Source organism: Bison bison, unplaced genomic scaffold (assembly GCF_000754665.1).
Source record: "Bison bison bison isolate TAMUID 2011002044 unplaced genomic scaffold, Bison_UMD1.0 scf7180017864215, whole genome shotgun sequence".
Classification (NCBI taxonomy): Eukaryota; Metazoa; Chordata; class Mammalia; order Artiodactyla; family Bovidae; genus Bison; species Bison bison.
The window spans coordinates 2,046,774-2,059,397 of NW_011494787.1; the positions used below are offsets into that span (position 1 = coordinate 2,046,774).

The following is a 12,624-nucleotide window of genomic DNA, read 5'->3' on the forward strand; positions in this document are numbered from 1 at the left end:
CTCATTTGCAATAGTGGCTGGAATCTTTTCCCTCAAATTTCAACACCTGCTTCCTTTCTTATTATTTGCAGACTTCTCTCTTTCAAGCTCACCTATATTTTTAAAGACTTTTACCTATATTTTATCCAGCATTTCTAAGTATTTGTAATGGGAATTGTTCCATTATAAATACTATTGCTTTTTAACCTATTACTTTTTTAACTTTTGAAAAATGTCTTAGTAGCATAAGTACTGCAGAAAAGTTAGGGACCAGAGGGAGAGGGGAAAATGTGGGATGTTCACTATGCAGGGACTTTCTCAGTGGTTCAGTAGTCAAAAATTTGCCTGCCAAGGTGTGGAGAAAACGGAACCCTCTTCCACTGTTGGTGGGAATGGAAGTTGATACAGACACTATGGAGAACAGTATGGAAATTTCTTAAAAAACAAGGAATAAAACTATCATATGACCCAGGAATCTCACTACCGAGCATATACCCTGAGAAAACCATAATTCAAAAAGACAAATGTACCCCAATGTTCACTGCAGCACTCTTTGCAATAGCCAGGACATGGAAGCAACCTAAATGTACATTGACAGATGAATGGATAAAGAAGTTGTGGTACATATATACAATGGAATATTACTCAGCCATTAAAAGGAACAAATTTGAGTCAGTTGAACTGATGTGGATGAACCTAGAGCTTGTAACTGAGTGAAGTAAGTCAGAAAGAGAAAATGCATATATATGGAAATTAGCTGGTGGAGGAAACGGCAATCCACTCCAGTATTCTTGCCTGGAAAATTCCATGGACAAAGGAGCCTAGAGGGCTACAGTCCATAGGGTTGCAAAGAGTTGGACTACTGAGCAACTGAGCATGCATGCATGCATGGAATATAGAAAAATGGTACTGATGAACCTATTTGCAGGGCAGGAATAGAGGCGCAGACATAGAGAACAGTCTTGTAGACACAGCAGGAGAAGGAGAGGGTGGCACAAATTGAGAGAGTAGCATGGAAACATATACATTACCGTATGTAAAATAGATAGCTAGTGGGAAGTTGCTATATAACATAGAGAGCTCAACCTGGTGTTCCGTGACAACCTAGAGGGGTAGGATGGGGGGAATGGGAGGTAGGTTCAAGAGGGAAGGGATACATGTACACTAATGGCTGATTCACACTGGTGTACGGCAGAAACCAACACAACATTGTAAAGCAATTATCATCCAACTAAAAATAAATTTAAAAAAAGAAAAAGAAGTGAACTGACAGTCATTCTGCTGCTACTGCTAAGTCGCTTCAGTCGTGTCCGACTCTGTGCGACCCCATAGATGGCAGCCCACCAGGCTACCCCGTCCCTGGGATTCTCCAGGCACGAACACAGTTGCAACCCCATGGATTGTAGACTTCCAGGCTCCTCTGTCCATGGGATTGGGGTGTGGGATTGATCCCTGGCCGGGAAATTAAGATCCCATATGCCCTGGAGCAACTGAGCCTGCACTCCACAACTTTTGGAGCCCATGTGCCACAACTAGAGTCCGTGCGCCACAGCAAAAGATCCTGCATGATGCAGCAAAGATCCTGTGTGCTGCAATTAGGCCTGGATGCAGTCAAATAAATAAATATTAACAACAACAACAACAACAAAAGAATCTTCACTGTATAGTAATTCAATAGGAGAAGACATAAATTGTAAGCCAAAGGGAATGTGGACTTACAATTTTAGAAACATTAATTCAAGATTTTTCCATTTTCATACGAGTTGTGTCCTAAAATCGACCTGCCTGTGGTAAAGGTATGTGCTAACTCTCTACCTGCCCTTTCACAATAGTCTTTCTCCCACTTTACAAATGGAAGGCATAGGTGTCGTCATTTACCTCACTGTGTGAAATCTCCCAGAGAGCCAAACAAAAGGACTATGGGAAACAACTGGTTTGGGAAACATCTTATTACTTTTTAAAATTTATCTATTTTTTTAATTGAAGAATAATTGCTTTACAGAATTTTGTTGGTAGTTACCAAATGCGTGCTCTAAGTCTTTGTATGTTATAGTTATTTCTGTTGAAGGTAAAGCTCAGGGTTAGAAATGGAATATTTTGTTCCCATTGGGATAGATCTAAGTCAGTGTGAATGTAGGGGAGGAATGACAATTTTCATTTAATGACTTTGCCTCTTCTATTCTTCGACGATTATCAAAGATGCATCATTTTTTAAATATTTTTTAGTTGGAGGATATTTGCTTTACAATATTGAGTTGGTTTCTCCCATACATCAACACGAATCAGCCACAGGTGTACATATGTCCCCTTCCTCCTGAACCCCCACCCCTATCCCCCTCTCCATCCCATCCTCTAGATTGTCACAGAGCACCAGGTTGAGCTCCCTGTGTCACACAGCAAATTCCCACTGGATATCTATTTTACATATGGTGATGTATATGTTTCCATGCTACTCTCTCAATTCCTCCCGCCCTCTCCTTCCTCCACTGTGTCCACAAGCCTGCTCTCTATGTCTGTGTGTCCACTGCTGCCCTGCAAATAAGATCATCAGTACCATCTTTCTAGATTCCATATGCATGCATCCCATATGCAAATAATATACAATATTTGTCTTTCTCTTTCTGACTTACTTCACTCTATAATAGGCTCTAGGTTCATCCACCTCATTAGGACTGACTGAAATGTGTTCTTTTTTTATAACTGAGTAACATAGGATACAACATTTTTTAGGAGGAGTCTCATGAGGGGAAAGCAAAGAAAGCATTGGTGAAAAATATTGAAGTCTATAAGCAGCTTTTTAAAATACAAGCAATTCTTTTAGGAAACTCTTAATAGTCATCCTTAGAATATCTTGGCTGGAAAGAAAAGCATGTTCAAACTGAATAAGCAGTACAACTCCAACATAATTTGTCTGTTTTCTGAGACTACGATATATCATTTTAGATGAAGATTTTAACTGTTTAAAATTCAGTGTGAATCAATATGTTAAAATCTATTTTATAAAGCAGCTATAGTCAATCTTTATCTTATTTAATCTAATTATTTAATATTTTCTAAAACTGAATAAAAACAAAAACTAAAAGTAGATGTCAGCTGCCAGGCCAATTAGTTTTAGCAGTACCTTTCTTTTTTATTAGATACACAAGGAAAGTTTGAACATAATAACTAAAACGTTGTCTGATTTTTATACATGATTCTTAACATGAGAAGCCAAACATTTGTATTTGATACATGCCACACATATTTAGCAAAAAGCATGCAATGTTTTTTTCATGCTCATTTAATAAATAACTTTTTTGTAACTTCAGCTACACATGCTAGCTCATTATTCCAAAATAAATAATAAAGAAATAGTATATTCTTTTCATCTTGTTTTATACTATAAAAAGGGAAAAGGCCAATTATATTAGATCTATAGTGTTTTAATCTCAATTGTTTTCAGTAATGTTCCAGATACTATCTATCATTTACCTCCAAATGCTTTGTAATCTTTCTTGAAACATATAAACACATACTGTATATGTATTGTAAATAAAGTTAAGGGGGGAAAAAGAAGCCAGACTTTTCTCACAAAGTAAGTGTGATTTACGTGGTTGCTTTGACCAAGAAGAGTGAGTTTACTATTTAGATTACAAGAAGTACTTAAGTTAAATGAATTTACAAATTAAATGAGTAAAATCTATCTCCATAGTTTTGGCAAAAGTATATTTAAATCAGATTATAAAAATAGAATTTTATTAAGAAATATTATATTGGAAAGAGTGCTTTGAAATTAACATTATTTTTAATTTTTCAACCTGTCTTGAAAATATTGGGTTAAACTAGGTGGCTCTAAGGGAAAGAATAGTAGTTGTGTGTTAAATCTTTATGTGTGTGTATGTGTGTGTGTATGCTCAGTTGCTCAGTTCTCTTTTCTTTTTTTTTTTTTGCTTTTGATAAGATTTTTAAAAGATGAATCAAGTTAAAGTTGATATATCGTTCAAAGTAGTTTTTGAGACTAGATCCCATACCATTTTTGAAGGGGCTTATATGTCAGGCATGAAAGGAAATAAGTGGTTCTGCTGAAGGAAACTTCAAGTCCCATCTGGGTATGTACTGAACAAGTTTTCCCAGTGTTTACATCTATAAAAATAAAAACTAGACATAGAATTGATGGGATTAATGCACTAAAAATTTAAAAGCCCTATTCATCTTGTAAAGAAATGCATTTCCTGTAAATTGGTGCAACCACTAAGGAGAACAGTATGGCAGTTCCTTAAAACACTAAAAATAGAGTTACCATATGATCCAGCAATCACAGTATTGGGCATATACTCAGAAAAGATAAAAACTATAATTCAAAAAGATACGTGTACACTGATATTCATAGCAGCACTATTTATAATTGTCAAGACTTGGAAGCAAACTAAGTGTCCATCTGTGGATGAATGGATAAAGAAGATGTCATGCATACGTATATACCCACACAAATAATGGAATATTGTTGTCGTTTAGTTGCTAAGTCATGTCTGACTCTTTGTGACCTCATGGACTGTAGCCCACCAAGCTCCTCTGTCCATGGGATTTCCTAGGCAGGAATACTGGAGTGGATTGCCACCTCCTTCTCCAGGGGATCTTTCTGACCCAGTGATGGAACCCATGTCTGCTGCTTGGCAAGAGGATTGTTTATCACTGAGCCACCTGGGAAGCCCCAGTGGAATATTACCTAGCCATAAAAAAGAATGAAATCATGCCATTTACAACAACATGGTTGTACCTAGAGATTATCATACCAAGCGAATAAAGTCAGAGAAAGACAAGTATCATACAATATCACTTATATGTGGAATCTTAAAAAAAAGTATACAAATGAACTTAATTGCAAAATAGAAACATATTCAGACATAGAAAACAATCTTAGGTTACTAAAGGAGAAAGGTGGGGGGAAAGGATAAATTAGGAGTTTGGGGTTAACAGATACAAACTGCTAGATGTAAAATAAATAATAAGGAACAACTGTATAACACACACATGTATTATATATATATAAAATATATGGTGAATCATTTTGCTATTTACCTGAAACTAACACAACGTTGTAAATCAATAATACATCAATTAAAAAATGTATTCCCTGCCTTAAAGATCGATAAATAACTGAAAAAAAATGCATTCCCAATATATTTCTACTTTTTGTCAATTTATCAAAATTTGTGTTACATTTATATTGTTTTAATTAGTTGTATAAAGCTGCTAATTGTCAACCAGAAGAAATTATTTAAACACTTAGAAATTTATACTTATAGGAAATTAAAAACTAAAAATTAATTAGTTTTTAGTGTGAAGAAATAAAATGATCCAATCAATTAAAAAAAAACAAGCATTTATTACTATAGGATAAGCTTCTGTGGGGGAATTAGAAATATGCATTCTAGAAGAAAAAAGAATAGTTGTGAAATTCTTAGTTGTTGTAGAAGAAGTTAGAGTATTTTTAAATGGATGATGGTGAGTATTTATATTCTATTAAATATATGGTAGTTTGTCTGCATTCTATACATTAAAAGGAGTGATGGAATAGTTTCATTTTTAAATTACAGTATTTATAAGATGGCATAAATTATATCCTTTGTAATTATTTGGACTTGTGATGAAAATTCTTATATGTCAGCTTTAAAATGTATGAAGGAATATAGGGTTTTTAAAAATGAACTTAGTGATTATGTTAGTGAAAACATTTGAAGACTACTATAATAATTCCCAAGAAATGCATGATATTTCACAGATGCTCCTAGCAGAGGGTTGGCTGAAAAACTGTTGATTTTTCCCATTGTCTAATCTCTGACTTCTTGTTAAATCTACCAGGACTATTTAGAAAATATTTGCCAAGAAGCACTTAAACTCTGAAGTTTCTAATGAATTGAAGCTACTGCTGCACTCAGTAGTTTATTTAATTATCATGACCATGAATCATATTTTATGACTCCTCATTGTGGTACGGCTGAAGACTGAAGCCTGCTCTCAGAAATACCCTCTTGGGGGAAGACAGTCACGGGAAGGAAGTCTCAGAATGGGGCAAGTAGGCAAGACAGCATGTCCAATTATAAGCCAATTTCCAAGAATGGTTTAGGAAGTGGTGGGCAAAACTATAATTGCTGGGCTATCTTATCAGGGCAGGGGCATGGGGCCTGGAATTTGGAAATTAGGGTAGTGACTAAACTACTACTACTACACCTAGGAAAAGAGAGGCTCAGGAGGTCATTTGAAAGGCGTACCACAGGGCTCTACCACCAGAGAGACCTATGGAGGAGGTGACCATATGTTCCTCTTTGCCTGACAGTCCAGGTAATATCTGTTGTTCTGGCATAATTATTAGAAGTCCCTTATGATGCTGTGATTTATAATAAGAAATATATACTTGGTCTGCATCCCTGTTTCTGGCACAGAACTCCTAAAACCATTGGAATTTCCTAAGAGAGAAGACAAAAGAAGTGTCTTGATAATCACAATAAGTCCCTTTCAACCATATCTGAGTTTATATTAATGAAGTGACTTTTGGAAAATTCCTAAGGATGAGGGCTTGTTATCAGAGGAAACAATTGTGTGATTGGAGGATTGGAAATTTCAGTCACCCTGTCCCCTTCCCTACCCACTTCTTGGAAGGGGATCAGGGAAGGAGGTTGCAAGTTGAATGATTGCCAATGGCCAATGATTCAATCAACCATGCCTATGTAATGAAGCCTCCATAAAAACTCAAAACCTGGGGTTCTAAGTTGGTGAATAGCCAGCTGTAAGACAATGGTGTGAGAGTGGATGATGCTCTAAGAGAGGGCATGGATGCTCTGAGCCCCTTCCCACATATTTTGCCCTGTGTGTCTCTTTCATCTGACTGTTCCTGAGTTATATTCTTTTATAATAAACTGATAAGCTAATAAGCAAAATGTTTCTCTGAGTTCTATGATCTGCTCTAGCAAATTAATGGAACCCAAAGAGTGGGGTCACTTAAACCTTTGATTCATAACCAGTCAGTCAGAAGCATATGTGATGACCTGAACTTGTGATTGGCATCAGAAACAGGGGTTTCAGTCTTGTAGGACTGAGTCCTTAACTTGTGGGATTTGATGCTATCTCCAAGGAGTAAATGTCAGAGTACAATTGAGTAAAATTGTAGGACACTTAACTAGTGTCAGTGAATAGGTGGTGAGTGGAAAAAGCCCACACATTGGAACTGGAGGTGCAGAATCATATCCCCCTTTTCATTTCCAAAGTGTCTCAAATATTCTGTAAATTATATGTAATTTATATAGTATAAATATTTATTCTTAATTTCTGCACTTATCTCACCATGGACCAGTCAATGGGCTGGTACTCATCTATAGAGCACACACCCTAAGCATCATAATTCTAAAGAGTCAGAATAAGACCTCTAGGAGGACATCCTAACTGTGAGTGTTTGAATGTTCGCTCAGGCAATCAGAGCTGAAGTTCTGAGACCAGAGTCCTAGAGTTAATGCCTGTGTGAATGAGATATAGCTTTCTGTTGTTCCCTAGACACAGATCACAAACCTAAAGTCAAAATCCAACCAAGAGGTTATGGACTGATGGCAAAAAGATCTCAAGGATACGTCTCAACAACTGAACCTGAATGCTGCAGCTACTGAAGCCCACGTGCCTAGAGCCTAGAGCCTGTGCTTTGCAACAGGAGAAGTCACTGCAATGAGAAGCCTGTGCACTGAAACAGATAGTAGCTCCACTCTCTACAACTAGAGAAAGGCCCAAGCAGCAGTGAAGACCCAGCAAAACCAACCAACCAGCCAAACAAACAAACCATGCCATGCTCTTTTCAGGCCAGGTGTTGGCCAGGCAAATGAGTGTTGGCCTCTTAAGAAAGGATTAGGCCATGTTCAGTTCTGAGCTTCCCTGGTGACTCAGAGGGTAAAGCGTATGCCTGCAATGCAAGAGACCTGGGTTTGATCCCTGGGTGGGGAAGATCCCCTGGAGAAGGAAGTGGCAACCCACTCCAGGATTCTTGCCTGGAAAACCCCATGGATGGAGAAGCCTGGTGGGCTACAGTCCATGGAGTCACAACGAGTCGGACCTGACTGAGCGGCTTCACTTTCATTTTCTTTCAGTTCTGAGCACGAAGACTGTGAAGCCCAATGGCAAGAAGCAGGAGTTGGAATCTGGCAGCTCCCAGGCTCTCCATGAGTTTGAGATCAACTTGGAACTCAGGGCTCCACTAAGGAAGCTGAATACAACAGGAGCCGAGAAAATGAAGTTGGTGGTGGCTAGTAAGCTATTACAATCTTTGTTCCCATTCCTCAACTGAAATCTTTTCAGAAAACCCAAGTCCAGTTAGTACGTGAACTGGAGAAAAAGTTCAATGGGAAGCATGTTGTCTTTAGTGTCCAGAGGAGAATTCTGCCTAAGCCAACTCAAAAAAGCTGTACCAAAAAATAAGCAAAAATATCTCAGGAGCTGCGCCTTAACAGCTGGGCACAATGGGATCCTGGATGACTTGGTTTTTCCCAAGTGAGATTATGGGCAAGATAATCCAAGTCAAACTGGATGGCAGCCAGCTCCTAAAGGCTCATTTGGATGAAGCACAGCAGACAATGTGAAACACAAAGTTGAAACATTTTCTGGTGTCTATAAGAAGCTCATGGGCAAGGATGTTAATTTTGAATGCTCAGACTTTCAGTTGTAAACAAAAATGACTAAATAAAACATTCACAATAAAAAAAAAAGAGTAAGTGACTCAGTAAGGATGGGACTCTCATACTGCTCTCCTTGACTATTTCAGAAATCTCAATTTATGTTTTATGTCGATTATAGCAAGTACATCTTAGTTCAATTCTTTAATGTGTCCATTGCAGTGAAAATGAAAGCACTGAGTCCCAGTTTAAGAAGACATCTGGCTAGGTGTCCATTAGCTCCTCCTAACAACCCATAAAATACCTTAAAGAAGTAGTTTGATTCTCTCCCCCACACTGAGTGACCAGGTGACTGTCCCCTCCAACTCTGGAAAAAGACTGGAGTTTTATATCTGAAAGGGTGAAACAAAGGGTTTCTTCTCTGGAAAATACACGGTAAAGCGAAAAGCCAACGTACAGCACTGAAGCTGAGAATATTAGGGGATGGTTGTATGGTGCACACTGCTTCCTTTAGGTATCTCTCCCAACTGGATCCTCCAACACAGGTGACCAGGTCTTCACCCACCAGGCAGGATATTAGAAGTATCTTCTCTGGGAAAATCTGACCAGCCTAGTTTTAAAGAAATGGACTCTGCTGCTGCTGCTGCTAAGTCACTTCAGTCGTGTCCGACTCTGTGTGACCCCAGAGACAGCAGCCTACCAGGCTCCCCTGTCCCTGGGATTCTCCAGGCAAGAACACTGGAGTGGGTTGCCATTTCCTTCTCCAATGCATGAAAGTGAAAAGTGAAAGTGAAGTAGCTCAGTTGTGTCCGACTTCTAGCGACCCCATGGACTGCAGCCTACCAGGCTCCTCCGCCCATGGGATTTTCCAGGCAAGAGTACTGGAGTGGGTTGCCATTTCCTTTTCCACGGGATCTTCCCGACCTAGGGATCGAACCTGCATTGCAGGCAGACACTTTACCGTCTGAGCCACCACGGAAGTCGGGTACGGGAGAGAGACAAAGCTCAAATCCAAACCAACCAGGATAAGTTAAGGAGCAGGGTGGGGATCAGTGGATGGAAAATTACTAGAGGAAGCATTAAGGCTGGGAGGATTCTTGCTGATAAGACTCAACAGGATTCTTGCCTTAAGGCAGCTTAAGGTGATAAGATGTTGAGAGTGAAGGATAAGGAATTTGACCAGATATTCAGAGTAATATCAAGGCTGGGGGATTTTTCACTAAACTGACTCATCAGAATTTTTGCTAAAACTAGTTGGGCCAAGGACAGAGCACAAGGTCAAACTCTAGTTGAAAAAAAAGGACTGCAAGGTACTGATTCAAGTTTGGTCAAGGAGAGTTTTTTATCAAAGAAAGTCTTTGAAAAAGTCTTCACTGACTTTGGAGAAGCCTCTTGAGAGTCCCTTGGGCTACAAGGAGATCAAATCAGTCAATCCTAAAGGAAATCAACCCTGAATATTCACTGAAAGGACTGATGCTGAAGCTGAAGCTCCAATACTTTGGCCACCTGATGCGAGGAACCAACTCATTAGAAAGGACCCCCATGTTGGGAAAGATTGAAGGCAGGAGGAGAAGGGGATGACAGAGGATGAGATGGTTGAATGGCATCACCAACTCATTGGACATGCGTTTGAGCAAGCTCTGAGAGATGGTGAAAGACAGGGAAACCTGGCGTGCTGCAGTCCATGAGCTCACAAAGACACTACCAAGTGACTAAACAACAACAACAATGACTTAAATAAGCCCATGGACAGAGGAGCCTGGTGGGCTACACAGGCCATGGGGTTACAAAACCGCTGGACACAACTTAGGGACCAAACAACAACTACTAAACAATGACAATGAAAACAATGATCACCATCCCAACCTATCAAAATGTAATAGATAGCCACTATGGAAAGCAGTATGCAGTTTCCTCAAAAAAATTAAAATTAGAACTATCATATGATCCAGCAATTCCACTTTCTGGTATTTAATCTGTAGAAAATAAAAGAAACACTGATTCAAAAAGATATATGCACCTCCTTGTACATTGCAGCATTATTTACAATAGCCAAGCTATGTAAACAACCTGTGTTCATTGATAGATGAACTGATAAATTATGGTATATATATACAATGGAATATTAATCAACCATAAAAAGAAGGAAATCTTGCCACATGTCACAATGTGAATGGACCTCAAGGGCATTATGCTAAGTGAAGTAAGTCAGACAGAGAAAGACAAATACTGTTTGATCTCTGTTACACATATGTGTAGGGCTTCCCTCGTGGCTCAGAGGTTAAAGCGTCTGCCTGAAATGTGGGAGACCTGGGTTCAATCCCTGGGTCGGGAAGATCCCCTGGAGAAGGAAATGGCAACCCACTTCAGTATTCTTGCCTGGAGAATCCCATGGACGGAGGAGCCTGGAGGGCTACACTATCCACGGGGTCGCAAAGAGTCGGACGTGACTGAACGACTTCACTTTCACACATATATGTATATATCTCTTAGATGCACAGAACGGGTTGATGATTTCCAAAGATGGGAGGGGTAGGAGGCAGAAAGAATGAACTGTTATCTCCTTGTTGTTTAAATAAATTGAATTTTAACAGAAGATGAGGACTGAGAGCTGTCTATTGGACATGGTAACGTGGAGAATTGGTAGAGACAGCAAGAATAGACAATTGCATTGAGGTATTTTGCTGGAAAGAGGTACAGAAAAATGGTAGTTGCTGGAGAAGGATGAGAATTCCAAGGTAAACTTAATTAATTAAGTTTAATTAATGACATGAAAATACAGGAGAAGGGGAAATACGAGAGACCTAGAACATGTTTCAGCTGCTTTTCATGTTATCTAAGAGGACTCTTATATTTTATTAATATATTATATATTAATATATACTTTATTAATCCCTTGAGATTCACTGGTATCAAACTTGGACTTTCAGATCTAACAACATCTGTGATGAAGGAATTCTGCTAAAAGAACATTTCTATGCTTAATCAGACTTTTAGAGTTCAAACTAATTAGGAATCATCAATCTAATAAGAAGGATTGAATATGTTTCAGCTAATTTATTTTATTTTTCATTAAATTACAAATTCATTTGTTCAAAGTATTTACTGAGCACTCACTATGTTATCACCAGGGCTTCCCTGGTGGCTCAGACAGTAAATAATCTGCCTGCAAGGTGGAAGACCTAGGTTCAATCCCTGGGTTGAGAGGATCCCCTGGAGAAGAGAAAGGCTACCACTCCAGTATTCTGGCCCGGAGAATTCCATGGACTATATAGTCCATGGGGTCGCAAAGAGTTGGACAGGACTGAACAACTTTCACTTCACTATATATGTGTGGGAGTCGGTTGCTAAGGAAAGAAAGATGAAAGTAAACCAATAATGACAGTACAAATTGATATGGGCTATAAATGGAGGTATAGTCATCCCTCAGAATCCGAGGTGGGTGGGTTCCAGGAACCCTCTCAGATACCAAAAATCTGCCAGTGCTCAAGTCTCTTATATGAAATGTCATAGTATTTGCACATAACCTATGCATATCCTCCCATATACTTTCAGTTCAATTCAGTTGCTCAGTCGTGTCCGACTCTTTGCAACCCCATGAACCACAGCACGCCAGGCCTCCCTGTCTATCATCAACTCCCAGAGTCCACCCAAACCCATGTCCATTGAGTTGGTGATGCCATCCAACCATCTCATCCTCTGTCGTCCCCTTCTCCTCCTGCCCTCAATCTTTCCCAGCATCAGGGCCTTTTCAAATGAGTCAGCTCTTCACATCAGGTGGCCAAAGTATTGGAGTTTCAGCTTCAACATCAGTCCTTCCAATGAACACCCAGGACTGATCTCCTTTAGAAGGCACTGGTTTGATCTCCTTGCTGTCCAAGGGACTCTCAAGAGTCTTCTCCAACACCACAGTTCCAAAGCATCAATTCTCTGGCACTCAGCTTTCTTCACAGTCCAACTCTCACATCCATATATGACCACTGGAAAAACCATAGCCTTGACTAGACAGACCTTT

At 39.2% G+C, this 12,624-nt stretch overlaps 1 pseudogene; it reads left to right on the forward strand.

Moving 5' to 3' along the window:
- The window catches only part of LOC104992502, an 80,895-nt pseudogene extending 72,233 nt beyond the window's left edge, over window positions 1-8,662 (forward strand).
- The last annotated feature ends 3,962 nt before the right edge of the window (window positions 8,663-12,624 follow it).